Raw genomic sequence first — 18262 nt, 5'->3', positions numbered from 1 at the left:
AGACAATACTGTAAACAAATGAAATCCCTAAAAATCCCATGCCACTCTGCCAAGACATAGCTTTGTAAGATGTCATACTGGTGAAGGCAGGTACAACATAGAACAAGGAATATCATTGTACTAGAAGGAAAGATGAGTGGGAGAAAGGTTTTATAGAGAGGAGGAGACTAGTGCAAGGCAGAAGAAGCATCAGAGAGAACATGGAGGGTGACACTAAGATTCTTCTATGCATATTTACAGGGTGTTAGGAATATACTTAAGGGATGGATGTGTACAGGGATTTTTATGTGTAGGTAGGCAATTATATCTTATCAATTTCATCAGAGGTTATGGTGTTGTGTGTTTTTTCATGTGGTGATTTAACTTCAAGAGAATATGTGGTGCTTGGTGACACTAGTCTGCCATGGAATTGGGATATATATTTTTGGCATGGTGGCAACCTGCCTTGGGAACTTGATGGGTAGAGAGAGTGTTGGCCAGTCTCAGAGAGAATTCACTGGCAGTGTGATATGGGATAAAGCAAAGCAGGTGAGAGGCTTTGCTGACTAAGATGAAGATATCTACCAGATATATTGGGGCACTGTGGTGCAGGATCTAGTGTGGGGTAAAGACAGTATCATTTTTTATAATTTTATGGCAAAATAGCTTGCTTACACTATTATGTACACAGTATTTATCTGTAGCCTTCTAAATTTTTGAATATGTCATAATAAAATTTTTTATATATTGTAAATTTTAACACCATATATTTATAAATACTGACATCATTATAACTTTCTTTTTCAGTGCTCTTTATTGAATCTTGACCCTGGAGCATGCTAGAAAGCATTGTCTACTGACCATGTCTAGAAAACTCACTATGCTTTCTACATCATGTTTTCTACTACATGTATATCATCATATGTTCTTGGGTGCTCTGTAATATACTGTAGGCATTATAAATTTTAATGTGGTCTATATGCTGTTCAAATTATTTTTTGAACTTAATTTTTTATTTACATTGAAACTGCTGCCATTCATCCTGGTTACCCCTTTCAGAGTTCTTTACCCTATCCACCTCTTCTGTACTTCAGAGAAAATGTTCCCCAATCCTGGCATCCCTTACTCTGGGATATCAAATCTCTACATGATTAGGAACATCCTCTTCCACTGAGGCCAAGCAAGAAAGTAGGTACTCTGCTACCTATGCTCCAGAAGCTCAGAGTAGCCCATGTATGGTCTTTGGTTGGTGATATAGACTTTAGGAGTATCCTGGAGTCCAGGTTAGTTGACACTGTTTCATATCCTATTCGGGTTGCTATCCCTTATGGCCCCTTCAATCATTCCCTAATTCTTCCATAAGTGTTGTTGACCTCACACCATTGGTTGGTTATAAGTTTCTCTGTCTGTCTTAGTCACATGGATGTACAACCTATCAGAGGACAGCCATGCTAGGATCCAAAATCTCATGTTGGACCAGTCACAGACAAGCCATTCCTTCACTCTTGGGACCATTTCTATCCCAACATTTCTCATTGATAGGAACAATTCTGGGTCAAAAAATTTGAAGGTGAGTTGGTGTTCCCATTCCTCTACTGGGGGATCCTTTGAACTACAGGAGGTGGGCTCTTCAGTATGGACTCTCCATCTCCCTATGTTGTGTATTTAGGCTAAGGTCACCTACATTGATTTGTGGGTGCCTTTCTCAGCCCAGGTCTCTGGAACATTCTAAAGGTTCTTCCTGCTCACCATCCCTACCCATGGCAGCTATATATTTCCATTCATTCTCCTGACCCTCTGGGCTTCTCTGCTCTCTCTCCAATATATGATCATATGCCCCCCTTTCCACTCATGTAGTTTTCTCCATCTGCCTCCCATGAGTATTTTGTTCCCCTTTCCAAGTGACATTGAAGCACCCTCAGATGGTCCTTTATTCTTGAAAAACTTCTTTCAATATCTGGGTTGTATGATGGGTATCCTGCACTTTTGAGCTAATATCCACTTATCAGTGTGTACATAACATGCATGTCCTTTTGGATAGTTCATTCAGGATGATAGTTTCTAGGTCCATCCCTTTGCCTGAAAATTCATGATATTCTCGTTTTTAACAGCTGAATGGCATTCCACAGTGTAAATGAATCACGTTTTCTGTATTTATTCTTTGGTTGGGGTACAACTGTTTCCAGTTACTGGCTATTATGAATAAGCTTGTCATGAACATAGTGGAACACATGTTTTTGTGGTATGGTGGAGCATCATTTGGCTATATGCCCAGGAGTGGTAGAGCTGGGTTTTGAGATAGAACTATTTCCAATTTTCTCAGGAAAGGCCAGCTTAATTTTCAGAGTTGGAACAATTCACAATTCCACCAGCAATGGAGGAGTTTCCACGTTTTTCATATCCTCAGCAGCATATGTTGTTACCGGAGCTTTGATCTTCAACATTTTGATTGGTGAAAAATGGGATTTCAGGGTTGCTTTGATTTGCAGTTCCCTAAGGACTAAGGATGATGTTGAACATTTCTTTAAGTGCTTCTTAGCCATTTAAACATTTGATTTAAACATTTTCACATTTATTAATATGTGGATGGATGTCAGCCTCTGTGTTTGTGTTCATATTATTCACATTCAATGACAGATGTATGTTCTAAACAACTTGTGAGCTCCATGATCTCTTTGTACCACATTGGATCTGAAATTTGAAGTTGGTAGTTGAGCTTGGCATTCAGGCCCTTATACCCTGAGTCATCTCAGCTTTCAAAGTTTAAAATCAGATAATTAGGTAACTGGTGGGTTGCTTAGTAGGCAAAACTTTGGGATATAAAGCCTAATGATGGGAGTTACATTCCTGGCACCCAGATTATAGATGAGGGCAGATTTCTACAGATTTACATCTGATCTCCCCAAAATGTCCATTGCAGTGTGTTACACACACACACACACACACACACACACACACACACACACACACACAGTGTATAATGTGCCTTTGCTGTAAGAAAAGCATACCCTCATTTTCAAGTTTTCCCAAACGTTGACATTTACTTGTTCCCATGTTATAGAGTTCTTTTTTTTTTATTTCGTTGTTGCTTTGTAAATGTCCCACCTTGATTTTTTAATACTATTGTTTAGAAGTGACACCAACATAGTGAAGCAGATGTTATTGAGGTTTACAGGTTTACAATGGTGAAATGCTGAAAAAGGAATTCTTCAGTCTCAGTTACAAAGAGTTCAAGGGCAGCCTGAAATATATGAGACCCTATCTTGGAGAGAGAGAGAGAGAGAGAGAGAGAGAGAGAGAGAGAGAGAGAGAGAGAGACTATAACGTGCCTTTGCTATCAGGAAAGCATGCCCTCATGGTCAAGCTTACCCAAACTTTGACATTTCTTTTTTCCATGTTATAGAGTTCATATTTTTTTATTTTTGCTGTTGCTTTTTAAATGTCCCTCCTGGGTTTTTTTTATAGAGTTTATTAGAAGTGACACCAACATAGTGAAACAGATGTTGTTGAGGTGTTACAGGTTTACAATGGTAAGCCTAGCACTTGGGATATGGAGGCTGCTGAAAAAAAAGAATTCTTCAGTCTCAGCTACAAAGAGTTCAAAGCCACCTTGAAATATGTGACACCCTATCTTAGAGAGAGAAAGAGAGAAAGAGAGAAAGAGAGAGAGAGAGAGAGAGAGAGAGAGAGAGAGAGAGAGAGAGAGGATGTTCCAGTTCGGAAGCTTCCACATCTGCCCCTATATTCCATTTCAGTGGTTGGCAAAAACAGAGGGGTTGAGGAGGCTACTTAGTCATAAGGAACACATCTGTGACCTTACAGCAGATAGAAACAGGGTTTCACTTCTTTACATGCTGAATGAGATTTTTATCTTCCAATGTATGGTCTTTACCCACTTTCTGAGATTTATGTTTCATGCATGGGACTATCTGAAACTAGTGGGAATTTACACCAAACCCAATGGTCAGTTATCAGTTTACACATCTGCAGTGGTATTGCTTTATTCCAGGAACACAGTAAAAATTTCTGCCTGAAGATTCATAAAAATCTTACCAAAGAACTTAAATATATTTTTCAATTCTTACCGTACATCTATACATCTTATACTGTCTCCTTTTTTCCTACTGATACTGGGCTTTAACCCATGACCTCAATCTTGGAAGACAAGCTTTCTTCTATTGACTTGAATTCTAACCCCATCAGACAGGCCTTGGTTTAACAATTTCTTTGTGTTACTTGGAAATCAAATTACATCCATTCAAGCACTTGCTCCCTGAGCTGCATTCCAAGGCCAATGAGTGTCACTGTTGTGTGTTTAAAATATTCTCGGGGTTGGGGATTTAGCTCAGTGGTAGAGGGCTTGCCTAGCAAGCGCAAGGCCCTGGGTTTGGTCCCCAGCTCCGAAAAAAAAGAAAAATAAATAAATAAAATATTCTCATAGGTCAACTCCAGATTATCATATTTTACTACATGCATGCACATTTTTCATATTTTTGAATATTACTTTATTGTGTGATTTCGACACAATTTATTTATACAGTTCCTATTTTAAAGATAGTTTGATTATTATAAACTTGGTATGATTACAAGAAAAAATTCTGTAAATATTTCTGAGAACCAGATTGTCCCTCAGGTAAAGTGGTACAATTTGAAATTTTGCCTTCTTGTTGTCCAGTGTGATTCACATTAGGTAGAAACAGGTAATGGGAACCTTTCTATATTGTGTATCCTGCCATGTTACCACATACCAGACAAAAATACCTTTAGAAAGGAAAGGTTTTCTTTGGCTGACAGCTAAAGGGGGTATTGCCCCTCCTGGCAGGATATGTATGGTGGGTGGAATGTGAAGTAATAGTCATAATCTGTTCATAGTCAGGAAGCACTAAAATGGATGCCAGTGCTCAGCTTTCTTGTTTGCTTTATTATTCATTTTTTGTTCATACCAAGAATCCATCACGAGGCCTAGAATTGTGTATATTTCAAGTGTACTTCCTTCGTTAAATATATATGGAAATTCCCTCCTACACACTATGAGGGTGCTATAAGTGTATTTCTCAAGTATTTCTAAATCTTGTCAAGTTTACAATGAGGATTAACCATCATAAAACAGTATATACATTATGAACTTTTCTAATGGACCAAAAGCACCTAAAGAAATGTTCAACATCCTTAGTCATCAGGGAAATGCAAATCAATACAACTCTGAGATTCCACCTCACACCAGTCAGAATGACTAAGATTAAATCTCTGGTGACAGCAGATGCTGGCGAGGATGTAGAGAAAGAGGAACAATCCTCCATTGTTGGTGGGATTGCAAACTAGTACAACCACTCTGAAAATCAGTCTGGAGGCTCCTCAGAAAATTAGACATCGCACTACCAGAGGACCCAGCTACACCTTTCTTGGGCATATACCCAGAAGATGCTCCAACATATAACAAAGACACATGTTCCTCTATGTTCATAGAAGCCTTATTTATAATAGCCAGAAGCTGGAAAGAACTCAGATGCCCTTCAATAGAGGAATGGATACAGAAAATGTGGGACATCTACACAATGGAATACTACTCAGCTATCAAAAACAATGACTTCATGAAATTCATAGGCAAATGGACTGAATTAGAAAATATCATCCTGAGTGAGGTTACTCAATCCTCAATCACAGAAAAACACATTTGGTATGCACTCATTGATAAATGGATATTAGCCAAAAAACTTGAATTACCCAAGATGCAATCCACAGGCCACAGGAAGCTCAAGAAGGAGGGCCAAAATGCCGATTTCCCCCCCTCCTTCTTAAAGGGGGAAAATCCATAGGAGGGAATGTGGAAACAACGTTTAGAGCAGTGACTCAAGGAATGGGCATTCAGAGCCTGACCCACATGTGCACCATATATATACAGTCATCAAAAATAAATAAGGTTGATGGAACTAGAAAATGTATGTTGAAAGGGACCAGATATAGATCTCTTCTGAAAGACATCCAGAGCATGTCCAATACATAGGTCAATGCTAGCAGCAAACCACTGAACTGAGGATAGGACCCCCTTGTGTGGGAATTAGAGGAAGTATTGAAATAATTGAAGGAGCTTGCAACCCTATAAAAACTGCCAACCAATCAGAGCTTTCAAGGACTAAACCACTAGGGAAAGACTATATGTGGACTGACCCAGGGCTCCAACTCCATATGTAGCAAAGAATAGACTTATGGGGGAACCAGGGGAAAGGGAAGCCCTTGATCCTGCCAAGGTTGGACCCCCCATGCAGGGGAATATGAAGGGGGCAATAAGGGGCATGAATAGGGGAAATAACCATATGAGGGAGTGTGGTGGGGTCATGAGGGTTTTTGGACATGAAACAGTAAAGGGGAATAACCTTTGAAATGTAAGTAATGAAATACATCTAATAAAAAATTTTTTAAAAAATGTCCTTTTCCTTGACTAGCAATGAATACTATTTGGCTCTTTTGGACATGAGTAGATGTAGTGAACTAGCTTACAGTCCATTTTACAGTATTTTTTCAATAACGAATTTATTCAATTTTATGGATATATTTCTTTACGTACATTTCAAAGGTTATTTCTTTTCCCCGTTTCCTGTCCATAAGACCCCTCTTCCCTCTCCCTTCCCCATAAGAGTGTTCTACTCATTCACCCACTATTACAACACCACCCAACATTCCACTGCTCTGGGGGTCCAACCTTGGCAGGACCAAGGTCTTCCCCTTCCACTGGTGCCCCAACAAGGATATTCACTGTTATATATGCAGTTGGAGTCAGGTCAGACCATGCATAGTCGTTGGGTAGTGGTTTATTCTCTGGAAACTCTGCTTGGTTGGCATTGTACTTATGGGGTTGAGAGGCCCTTCAGCTCTTTCAATCCTTTCTCTAATTCTTCCAATGGGGTTTGCTGCTAGTGTTAACCTCTGTATTTGACATGCTCTGGTTGTGTCTTTCAGGAGAGATCTATATCGGGTTCCTGTCAGCATGCACTTCTTAGCTTCATCAAACTTACTTAGTTTTGGTGGTGGCATATATATGCGCCACATGTTGGGCAGGCTCTGAATGGCATTTCCTGAAGTCTCTGCTCTAATTTTTGCCTCCATATGTCCTCCTATGAATGTTTTTGTTCCCCCTTTTAAGAAGGAGTGTAAGCATCCACATTGGTTTTCCTTCTTCTTGAGCTTTGGTCTGTGAATTGCATCTTGGGCAATTCAAGCTTTTGGGCTAATACCCACTTACCAATGTGTGCATACAATGTGTGTTTTTCTGTGATTAGGTTGCCTTGCTCAAGATGATATTCTCTAATTCATTCCATTTGCCTATGAATTTCATGAAGTCATTGTTTTTTATTGCTGAGTAGTACTCCATTGTGTAGATATACCACGTATTCTGAATCCATTCCTCTGTTGACGGGCATCTGGGTCCTTTCCAGCTTCTGGATATTATAAATAAGGCTGCTATGAACATAGCTTTAATTTTAGTAGATAAAGAAAATGTTCATTTACACAATGGACTACTCAGCTATTAAAAGTAAGGGCATTATGACATTTGCAGGCAAATGGATGAAGCTAAAAAAAAAAAAATCTTGAGTGGAGTAACCTAAATCAAAGGTACATGCATTGTATGTACTCATAAGTGTATATAAACCATAAAGTAAAGAATATTCACATTATAATGCATATGTCCAAAGCTAAATAAGAAGCAGGACTGATGGTAGGATGCTTGAATCTCACTCAGAAAATGAAACGAAATAGTCATCACAGGTGGGTGGTGGAAGGAATATGTGTGGCAGAGAAGATGAGAACTGGCATATATAAGGTGACACATATATAGAAGATAAACAGCTTGGTCCTCTTGCAGGTTCCCCAACAATTGGAGGAGGGGCTCCTGAATCTGTTGCTTGTCTGAGCATCCTGTTCCCCTTAGTGAGCTGCCTTGTCTGGCTCAGTAAGAGCAAATGTGCTTAGTCTTGCAGTGTCTTGAGGTTCCAGGGTGTGTTAGTACCCAAGGGGGATCTCCCCACTTCTCAGTGCTGAAGAGAACAAGGGAAGTAGGGGAAGTGATTGAGAGGAGGGAATGTGATCAGGATGGAAAGTGAATCAATAAATAAATAAATGAGGAAAAACACATTCAAAAACTGCAATCAGGTTTGCTTCCCAAGGAAGCTGGTTGATTGAGAAGTGATAGATGTGAGGAGCTGTCCGAGGAGCTGTCCTCACAGATGTGAGGAGCTGTCCGAGGAGCTGTCCTCACAAACTCCATTACAAGATGGCACCAGCATCCGGCAGAACGCACCTAGTAAAAAGGGCAATACGCAGGAGCCTGGTAACTTCCCTACTCAAAGGGACACGTACGTTTTGGTACGTCATCTGGCATAATTGGCAGCAACCAGTCAGAGAGTGACACGTCCTAGGCGAGGATAGTTTCCTATATAAGGGACGGTTGTTCCTCACTCGGCGTCTCCGCATTGTAAGCTTATGCTCTCCCTCTCAAGACGCATTAAAGCTTTTCTGCAGTAGGATCCTGTGTGTGCCGCGTCGTTCCTGCTGGCGAGACATAGCGCGGGACATCTGGTACCAAAAACCCGGGAAAGACCTCGCCATCTTCAGCACCTTCGGCGATCCCTTGGCGACAAGGAGGATTCAGAACTGCAGGTAGGTACTTTCAGAGAGGCAGCCCTCTCTTGGACTTTGGTCTGGGGTTGTCACCGCCTTGGGAAGGATTTGTTGAGGCTATAGTATTTGTCCTGGGAGCCACCCTACTCTTTATGTTCTGTTTTCACCATTTTCGCTGTTAAAAGGACGATCACAGCAGCTGAAGGCGCGTCTCAGTCTCTCGTATATAAGTGAGCTTCGCGCAGCTCCCTTTTACCTTCGATTTTGACTGCTGAGGAGCGAGGACGCGATGAGGCCGATGTAGATAAGCGGCACCGTCCGGGGAGGCGCGTGTAAGACTCCCGTACATAAGAGAGCAGCATGTCTGTCTCTACCCTTTCACCTCACGCCTTGTCAGACGGACGTAGATAAGCCGCCAGCGTTCCTGGCCCATCATGGGATCCTCACAGTCTGTGTTCATGGCCTTGGAAACAGTGTTAAAGCAGAGGGACATCAAACTTGGAGGAAGAACACTTAAAAACTTTGTGAAGGAGGTGGAGAGGGTGGCGCCTTGGTTTGCCTGTTCAGGCTCGTTTACGATTGCCTCATGGAACAAACTTGGAAAAGACCTTGACAGAAAATTGGCGGAAGAGGATCTGCGCCTAGGGACCAAAGCTATATAGAAGCTGGTTAAGAATTGTTTAAAGGATGAAACATGTAAGGCAGCAGTAGTAGAAGGACAGGCCACTCTCGAGGTAGTCCGGGAAAGTCTGTCAGAAACCGAACGTAGTGAGAGGTTGGGCGCGCGCAAGAAAAAAGACATCCTAAGAAAGAAAAAGGGCCCTCCCGGTAAGTCCGCAGACAGGGAGCGTTGAAATTTTCAGATTCCAGCACTTCCTCCTCTACACATAGACCAGGAGGGGGAGCCAGCCTATACCCTGTGAAAGAGCTAGAAGCGCTGAACCTCGACAGTTCTGAAAGCTCTGAAAATGAAACCTTATACTCAGAGGAGGAGGCCGAGCTAGTGCTGTTAGTATTCTTGAAACTGCCGGTATAATTAAAACCACTAGTAAGGTGGCAGATATTTTCCGAAAAATCCTAATTATCCTATTAAATAGAAGATTCCCTGTATACATTACTCATATATGGGCCCATTCTGGACTCCCTGGCCCAATGAGTTCAGAGAATGATTTGGCTGACAAAGCCACAAAAATGATAGCTGTGGCCCTGGCCTCTCCTTTAGAGGCCGCTAAAGCCTTTCATGGCAATTTCCATGTCACCTCAGAAACTTTACGCCGCCGCTTCTCTATAACTAGAAGAGAGGCACGTGATATAGTCACCCAATGCCAACAGTGCTGCCAGTTCCTCCCAGTTCCTCACATCGGGGTCAACCTGAGAGGAATACAGCCATTGCAAATCTGGCAAATGGATGTTACTCATAATTCTACTTTTGGAAAATTTCAGTATGTGCATGTATCTATAGACACATGTTCTGGCATTCTACATGCCACCCCACTTACAGGAGAAAAAACAACACATGTCATTCAGCACTGCCTTGAAGCATGGAGTGCTTGGGGAAAGCCAAAATGTGTAAAAACTGACAATGGCCTCGCCTACACATCTCAAAAATTCCGTCAGTTTGGTGCTCAGATGCAGGTTACCCACCTGACGGGCCTGCCCTACAACCCTCAAGGACAGGGAATCATAGAGCGTGCTCATCGGATGCTCAAATCATATTTAATAAAACAAAGAAGGGGAATTATGATAGAACTCCCCCCAACACCCCGAGTGGCCACTGCTCTGGCCCTTTTTACCTTAAATTTTTTAAATCTTGATGAAGCTGGACAAACAGCAGCTGAGCGACATTGCTCAGAGCCCAAGAGGACAAAAGAATTAGTCAAATGGAAGGATGTATTAACAAATGAATGGAAAAGCCCGGATCCTGTTTTAATAAGATCCAGGGGAGCTGTCTGTGTTTTTCCACAGGACAATGAAAATCCCATATGGATCCCAGGACGACTTCCCCTTAAGGGCAGCCTTTGTTTTGGCATATTCAACAAAACATCTTTTGATCTCCCTTGCATTATTTTATGTAATCAATCTTCTGCTTGGTTAAGGGAGGCCACATGGGGAACTGGTGAGGAGGACATTGTGGCTAACGCCACAGTTCTCTATGGTGGTGGCCTTACATTGCGTTAATGGTAGATGCACTGATCTTACGCCCATGGCGATGCTACTTGGAGGAAAGGGCGAAAAGGGACGGTTGTCATTTTCCTGGACTGGGAACATCAAACCTGCTGCCTCTGTCTGGACAGCTACTCATATATTACTGCCTCGGCATTGGCCTTGTCAAATTCAGTACAGACAACCCAAACTATCAATGATTTATCGGCCACCGTCTCTGTGGCTCGGGACAGACAGGCCTCGGCCAATACTCAGATATAGGGAGGCCTTATGCTTGTCAACCAACGTATAGATCTGGTCCAAGAGCAATTAGACATTCTATGGCAACTGGCCCAGCTTGGCTGTGAGCAAAAACTCCCAGGCCTTTGTGTCACCTCCATATAATATGACAAATTTACCCAAGCTGCTAATCTAAGAGTCTTTCACAGCACCTGTTACAGAATTGGACCTCGGAGTTTGAACAGACACTTCGAGAGCTGAGAGCGACCATCATTCGAGTCTACCTGACTGGACCTGTCTTTGACGGAAGGATTGTCATCCTGGATCACCTCAGCAGTCTCTTATTTCAAGGAATGGGTGGGAGTGGGACTTTTTGGAGTGATCCTCTGCTGTGGATTAGTGTTACTCCTCTGGTTGCTTTGCAAATTGAGATCTCAAACAAGAAAGGACAAAGTAGTGATCGCCCAGGCGCTTGTAGCCCTTGAACAAGGAGCATCAGCCAATATCTGGTTGACCATGCTCAAGCAACAGGTCGCTGGCTGGACAGCTCTTGCACTCCTAGAACCTCGGTTCATTGCACAGGATTAGAGTGTCCGGCTTGAGCAGCCCATGAGGGGTGACGAGCTTAGCATCGCACAGGGAAGTTCTACCAAATACGCTCCCTGGAAGGCATGTCATATTACATGAGGGTTTCTGCCCCAGTTTTCCCTCCCTCGAAAAATGGCAGTGCGACGGGTCGGGAGTGCCCTGGGTCCCAACAACAGCCTAAGGGTATCTCTCTTGTACAGGTTCACCAACTTTGTACGAGGATATGACCTCTGTCTTCGCCCTCCTATATCTGGGTGTCCTGTTTGCTTAAAAAAAACAGAAAAGGGGGAGATGTGAGGAGCTGTCTGAGGAGCTGTCCTCACAGATGTGAGGAGCTGTCCGAGGAGCTGTCCTCACAAACTCCATTACAAGATGGCACCAGCATCCGGCAGAACGCACCTAGTAAAAAAGGCAATACGCAGGTGCCTGGTAACTTCCCTACTCAAAGGGACTCGTACGTTTTGGTACGTCATCTGGCATAATTGGCAGCAACCAGTCAGAGAGTGACACGTCCTAGGCGAGGATAGTTTCCTATATAAGGGACGGTTGTTCCTCACTCGGCGTCTCCGCATTGTAAGCTTATGCTCTCCCTCTCAAGACGCATTAAAGCTTTTCTGCAGTAGGATCCTGTGTGTGCCGCGTCGTTCCTGCTGGCGAGACGTAGCGCGGGACAGATAGAGATAATTAGTCTTCCATGTGTAATTGCTTAAGATCTGTGATGTGCACATGAGAGTTTCTCCTACTTCCATAAATGCAGAACTTTCCATATAGACAATCTGGAAGAAAAGGTGAAAATCTCTGTTGAGTAAACCTAGATGACCAATGCCATCATCTAAGTGGCTTCAGTGTTAATTCTGAAGTATTCCATTTCTTATGCTTAAGTTTTGAGGCATTATCTGTATGTAACTTACTATTTAGACATATATACCAGACTCAAAGACCATGGAAGATTCAGGACCAGGTACATAGGTCAACATCATTACAATGATGCAAACACCTTGAAATGCTCACATTTAAAATATTTTTATATATTTAATTTTTTAGTAAGCAAGGCCCAACATTTGCACTCTTCCAGATACAACAAATGATATGTCTAGTCCTCCATATAGATCCTCCATATAAATCATTTATTAATCCCCTTGCAGTGTCACCTGCAAGTATTGAAAGTCTTCAGCCAGGTTTGAGAAATTTGCATCATCCAGACTACTGGATCACAGCAAAATTCTTCATATTCATATAATTGCTTTCTTTTAGGTTACCAAAAACTGCTTCCTCTAATGTTAGCATATATAATAAAAATGAAAACGTATAGCATTTGGCCCCAGCTTGCCCAAGCAGCCTCAGCCTTTAATGAAAAAAACTTGCATCTGAGAGGGAAGGCAAGAGGTAGAGATGCAGCAAGATAGCTTCTGCATAGTTGGTGGGTACACTTGGTCAGAAATACGGATGTGGCAACCTTTACCATGCTGTCATCTCAAGAGAAAACACACAGTTGAATCTGTTATGGATTATTTCTGGTGTCTCCTTTAAATTTCTTGGAATAATCAGAAAATAATCAAACCCTCCATTCTATCCTATATCCGTGATATGATAGCAGCATTTTATGTCTCAAACATGCTGAAGAATTACTTGGAAAGAAAATTGAGCTGGAGAGGGCTTTTGAAGAGCAGAGAAGTTAATAGGAGATTAAAAGGCCTAAAATTCATCATATGTATTATCAAGCTTAAAAGAAAAAATTTAAATTAATGGGGCTGAAAAACTATTCAGCTTTTCTTTCAAAGACAATGGCTCAAGTGCTAGCACCCAGGCGGTAGCTAACAATCACCTATAATTCTAGTTACATGAAATAAAATGCTCTCTTCTGGACTCTAAATCCAGTAGGTATACACATATTACACAAAGCATGCTTCTAGTAAAATACCCCTATGCATTTGAAATTTTTTTGAAATAACAAAAATTTAAGTTATGAAAGAAATTAATTTAAAATGTTGATCCATTCTAAGCATAGTGGCCTGCAATGTAATTTAAGTCCTTGTCAGGCAGAGACAGACAGAAATCTGTGAGTGACCAATAAGCCTTATCTATATAAGAAAATCCAAGTTACAGAAGGATTCAGTGTGAAGACTTGTCACAAATTTAAAAATGGAAATAAAAGAATTTGCCTGAGGTGAAAAGCGTGGTAGGAGGAGAAAGTCAAAAACCAATGCAAGTGCCTGGATAGATCTGGAAGCTGATCATAGGCAGCTTTCTGAACTGCCCCTCATTTTTTTTCTGATCATTTCTGCAAACACCAGAGAGGAATGATTATATTCCTCAGACCTTAGGACTTTTCCATCCTAGTAAATTACAACAGATTATAGCTCATTTATATTCAGAAACCAAGCAGTGGAGTAACACTTAAGGAGAAAGGCAACTACTGTCTACATGGCTAAGACATTTATGTAACCCTAAAATTTAAGAGGCTGCCATATTTGGGAATTTAGAAGATTTCCCATTCCCTGATGCTTTTCTCCATCTCAGCTTCTCTAAAGAAGGAATTTCTATGTTTAGTCCCTTGCTGAAAATATAGCAAAAACAAAATGTGTGTAGCTCTAGCCAGAAACTGATCAGAAATGGGCAAAATTTGAATAATCTCAGAGAATTATTTCAGACAAAGATGATCACAGCTTCAAAAATTAATATTAATAATTACATTTTCAGCAAATGATGCTGCTTCAACTGGAGGTCAGCATGTAGAAGAATGCCGGTCGGCCCATGCTTATCACCCTGTACAAAGCTTAAGTCCAAGTGGATCAAGGACCTCTACATCAAACCAGATACACTCAAACTAATAGAAGAAAAAGTGGAGAAGCATCTCGAACACATGAGCACTGTAGAAAATTTCCTGAACAAAACACCAATTGCTTATGCTATAAGATCAAGAATCGATAAATGGGATCTCATAAAACTACAAAGCTTCTGTAAGGCAAAGGACACTGTTGTTAGGACAAAACAACAACCAACAGACTGGGAAAATATCTTTACAAATCCTACAACTGATAGAGGGCTTATATCCAAAATATACAAAGAACTCAAGAAGTTAAACCGCAGGGAGATAAATAACCATATTAAAAAATGGGGTTCAGCCCCAGTGCACTAGACTGTTGGGGGGAGGGCGGCAATGGGGGGAGGGTTGGGAGTGGAACACCCATAAGGAAGGGGAGGGGGGAGGGGGATGTTTGCCCGGAAACCGGGAAAGGGAATAACACTCGAAATGTATATAAGAAATACTCAAGTTAATAAAAAAAATGGGGTTCAGAGCTAAACAAAGAATCCACAGCTGAGGAATGCTGAATGGCTGAGAAACACCTAAAGAAATGTTCAAAATCTTTAGTCAGAAGGGAAATTCAAATTAAAACAACCCTGAGATTTCACCTCACACCAGTGAGAATGGCTAAGAACAAAAACTCAGGTGACAGCAAATCAAAATGTAAATAAGAAATACTCAAGTTAATAAAGATGAAAAAAATTATCTTTCCCATCACATAACCTAGAAGACCACAGTCTCTACTATAGATGTACAAACAACATGTCAGCTCCTGACAGAAATGGTCCTCCAAAACAAGGAAACCCTAGACACCTTTTCTGCAGAAGTTACTGCTGTATATGCCCTTATTACTGAAACTTGTTGTTTCTGCATCAATAATTCAAGAGAAATAGGGGGGGAAATCTTTGAATAATAAAGCAAAAGTTCAAACCTGACACGGAAAACTCAAGAATTAATACAGATCTTCTGCTTAAAACAGCTCTTGGGTACCTTTTCAAAGGTAGTTTAGGCTCTCTTTCTTCCTATAGCTTCTTTGGTCTTAATCCTCTTTTGCACCTTTGGCTTACTTAATGTTCAAGTACAACTACTTAACAATGAGTATGGACAACATGGTGACCACTGCTGCTTGAAATTTTCCAGCCTATCTACATCACAGATTCTAGATCACATCATAATTTTACTTTCATCTTTGATGATTCACTATGTGTTGTGAGTTTGCTTATCCCTCTGGAAAATTTTATATGGGCCTTCATAGAGAATGTGAGTATATAAACCAGCTATCCCTATAAGCAAAATTATTTTTTGGAAAACACTTCACCATCGTGGAACCATATAGTACTATATCTCTGTTTACTCCTACACTAGAATCCCATAACACACCCCTTTTTGCACCAAGAATAGAGAAGTTAAAGATGTATTAACTGAAAGATGGTTTCAGGAACCTTTAAGCACATGCTGGCAAGGATGAAAGAACATAATTGAGAGAAACAATGAGCCCAGACCCAGAATGTGGGCCTTGACAGCTGAGGGCAAAAGTTCAGTTAATATGGATACAATAGTGTCCATGATTAATTCCCTGTGTAAGTGATTTCAGGATGAATGGCAAGGACTGAAATATCCCACAAGATGCAGATTCTATTAAGAATCTGCCATATAGAGGAGTATACATTGGAGAATAAAATGGTATGTCATGTGCTTACCTCAGCATCACATATACTAAAATTGGAATGATACATCACGGACCCTACACAACGATGACACACAATTTCATGATGTGTTTCATATTTTTGAAGTTAAGTGCATGTTAGCAGGAGTGTATTACAGCTGTTTCCTGAGAGGCTTATCCAGAGCTTGCCAAATACAGAGGAGAATGCTAGCAGCAAACCGTTGAACTGAGAGCATGGTCTCCATTGGAGGGATTAGAGAAAGTATTGAAGGAACTGAAGGGGCATGCAACCCAATAAGAACAACAGTACCAACAAACCAGAGCACCCAGGGACTAAACCACTACCCAAAGACTATGCATGGACAGACTCATGGTTCCACCTGCATATGTAGCAGAGGATGGTGTTGTTAGGCACCAATGCAAGGGGAAGCCCTTGGTCCTGACACAGCTAGACCCCCCAGTGCAGGGGAATGTTGGGGTGAGAGTGGGAATGGGGAACACTCTCATAGAAGAAGCAGAGGGGGATGAGATAGGGGCCTTATGGCTGGGAAACCGGAAAAGGGAGTAAGAATTGAAATGTAAATAAAAAATCCAATAAAAAATGTATGGCATATTTAAAAAAATAAGGTATCAGGACATTCCCTTAGGGGAGTGTATGTAAGAGTAAGACCCATATTTTAAGACTAAGGCACATAAGAAGGTAATTAGAAAACATCCTAATGCTTATTATGATACATGGCAGAAAATACTGCAATATGACACTTGAGGAATGAAAATTTCCCTTATGGGTTTGTTCCTCAGGACTCAATGTTCAGTATCCCTGACCACTGAGGCTGATCACAGAGGCTCAGAACATGTAGGAAGAAGGGTAAAGGGGCACTGAACAGGTTTATTGAACCTTAGAGAACAGTGGGAAATTAGATGCTTGCTCAACTTCTTGTTTTTCCTTTAAAGGAAAATACTAAAATAAAGTTGATTGCCCCCTACATTCTGCATGTTGAAAATTAAGGCTAACATAGACTAAAAGCAGTATGTGGAAAGATAGGAGTCATCATGAAACCATTAAGTCTGCCTTCAATATTATCTATGGCTAATTGTGCAAATATAGAATACAAATGTTTAGACTTATTAAATAAACTCCCAACTATCATGATTCACCCTCAGATCAAGTCAGTTTCCTTCTCCCACTGACTCCAAACCTCCTCTTTTGGCCATGAGCCACAATATAGCTGGACTCAGGCAGATAAGTTATTTAACCTCTTTATGGTGTTGTCTTGTGGATATCAGTCATTGCTACTAGCATCAGTTAATGACTACTGAGGACTTCTGGACTTCTAATAACAGATCCTGAATGCTTGGAGATGGACATTGTGACTTCCAACATGTTCTCTGAACACCTAGGGTCTAACTCCTTATGGCCACAGATGTTGTACCACAAATGGCCAAACTCAGGGAAAGATGAATGATGTTATAAAATATAATACAGAAGAAAGTGATGTGCTACTCATGTCTAGTAACCCACCATCCCATGTAAAGGACCCTCTAGATAAGAACAGTAACTTTTCCTTAATGTTAAAGAAGGATTCACATTCACTCTCAGGGGATGAGCATTTATTCTCATGGGATTCATATTCTCTCTCTCTCTCTCTCTCTCTCTCTCTCTCTCTCTCTCTCTCTCTCTCTCTCTCTTCTCTCTCTTCTCTCTCTTCTCTCTCTTCTTCCCTCCTTTCTCACCCTGTCCCTGTCCCACTATCATTCTACCCTTCTCTCTGCCTCTCCTTCTCTACCTGTCTCTGGTCCCTTTCTCTCCTCTCCCTCTCAAACTGCTCTTCCACATATAGATGCTTTATTAAATCTTATGTTAATTCTTGTCAAGTTAATTTTCTTTTCCTTGTACCAGAACAACACATCATTCCAAGTACAATACTATACCTCTGAATTGGCCTTTTCAATTTTTAAAGAATATCTCCTTGATTTTGCCACCCATGGGAATCTCAAATGTAGATATTCTCCCCCCAAGGATCAATGTCTAATAAGCTATCGAGGAGACTGTATTTTCCACCTGCTCTTTCTATAAGTGAATACTTATAGTAGGTGTGTGGTATTATTCCTTGATTACTTGTCTCTACAAAAGGTTTGTTAGTTTTCACTTCTGAAATATGTCATGGAATCAACTAGATTATACTTTGATTTTCAAAAAATTTCACAACTTATAGCAGAATTTT

The 18262-nt window shown here is 41.0% G+C and overlaps 1 pseudogene; it reads left to right on the top strand.

Moving 5' to 3' along the window:
* The first annotated feature begins 16063 nt into the window (after nucleotides 1-16063).
* On the top strand, nucleotides 16064-16160 carry LOC120094418 (U6 spliceosomal RNA; annotated as a pseudogene).
* Nucleotides 16161-18262: the final 2102 nt, after the last annotated feature.

Source organism: Rattus norvegicus, chromosome 8 (assembly GCF_036323735.1).
Source record: "Rattus norvegicus strain BN/NHsdMcwi chromosome 8, GRCr8, whole genome shotgun sequence".
NCBI classification, from domain to species: Eukaryota; Metazoa; Chordata; class Mammalia; order Rodentia; family Muridae; genus Rattus; species Rattus norvegicus.
This window is presented reverse-complemented; position numbering and strand designations above follow the sequence as displayed.